The sequence below is a fragment of the Octopus bimaculoides genome, chromosome 1 (genome assembly GCF_001194135.2).
Source record: "Octopus bimaculoides isolate UCB-OBI-ISO-001 chromosome 1, ASM119413v2, whole genome shotgun sequence".
Lineage (NCBI taxonomy): Eukaryota > Metazoa > Mollusca > Cephalopoda > Octopoda > Octopodidae > Octopus > Octopus bimaculoides.
In genome coordinates this window covers 21731285-21732755 of record NC_068981.1, presented here as the reverse complement: position 1 = coordinate 21732755, position 1471 = coordinate 21731285, and the positions used below count along the sequence as shown (strand labels likewise).

Sequence of the window (1471 nt, the reverse complement as noted above, 5' to 3'; positions counted from 1 at the left end):
AGACACACAAACATACACACACACACACACATATATATATATATATATATACATACATACGACGGGCTTCTTTCAGTTTCTGTCTACCAAATCCACTCGCAAGGCTTTGGTCGGCCCGAGGCTATAGTAGAAGACACTTGCCCAAGGTGCCACGCAGTGAGACTGAACCTAGAACCATGTGGTTGGTAAGCAAGCTACTTACCACACAGCCACTCCTACGCCTGTTCAACTGCCATTATATACCTTGTTTTGAACAGCAAACTGCTACTTGTGGTTCCAATGCATTGAAATCAAGAAAAAATTCTACACAGAAAATGGTAAGCCCAACACAAAAAGTATAATCTGTTGAAATCACTCAGAAATACACATGGTATGAAAACATTTGAACTTTGCCTGACCTGTACTTATTGAATTTATTTATAAATTGCTTAATTCACTTTCCAGATATTAACTGTGATGTCATTACCAGCTAACTACTTCCTTAATTTTCCTTTTTCCACATGTTATATGAAATTTTTAAAAAAAACCCGCAAATTAGGAAAATGTAATAACAAAATACTGGTTGAATGTTTACCAAAGTTTATGACTCAATGTTTACAGCAATTTAGGAAATATTTTTAAAATATGTGTGTATTAAACAAGGAAGCAAATACTTTTTATGATAATCCTGGGCTGACCAATACGTAGTGAGGGAACCATCATCATCATCATCATTTAACATCCATCTTCCATGCTGGCAAGCGTTGGACAGATTGACAAGAATTGGCAAGCCCCACATATATTGTATATGTGTGTGTATATGTATATATATATGTATCATCATCATCATCATCGTCGTTTAACGTCCGCTTTCCATGCTAGCATGGGTTGGACGATTTGACTGAGGACTGGTGAAACCAGATGGCTACACCAGGCTCCAATCTGATTTGGCAGAGTTTCTACAGCTGGATGCCCTTCCTAACGCCAACCACTCCGAGAGTGTAGTGGGTGCTTTTACGTGTCACCCGCACGAAGGCCAATCAGGCGATACTGGCAATATATATACACATAAATATATAATTTTAGAGAAAAGAACCAAAGTTCATGAACTCATCCATGGAAATGCACAGTCACATATAGAAAAAATTAATAAGTAAATGCACGAAAAATAAGTATAATAAAATACAAAGTAAAAATCATAAAATAATGATAATAATGATTTTTCGTGCATTTACTTATTAATTTTTTTCTATATGTGACTGTGGATTTTCATGGATGAGTTCATGAACTTTGGTTCTTTTCTCTAAAATTATATATTTATATATTTTATACTGTGAAACTTAATTTAATTTTAATTTTTGATAAATTGAATTTAACTGAGTTTTTACCTGTAAATTTGGATTTTTATCCCTAATACTATTATATACACACACATATATATATATACATATATATATACATATACATATATATATATATATATATATATATA

The 1471-nt window shown here is 33.0% G+C and overlaps 1 protein-coding gene across 1 annotated transcript in view; it reads right to left on the bottom strand.

Moving 5' to 3' along the window:
- LOC106878512 (sushi, von Willebrand factor type A, EGF and pentraxin domain-containing protein 1) overlaps nt 1-1471 on the bottom strand; it is a 104528-nt gene that overhangs the window by 52401 nt on the left and 50656 nt on the right. The window lies entirely within an intron of this gene.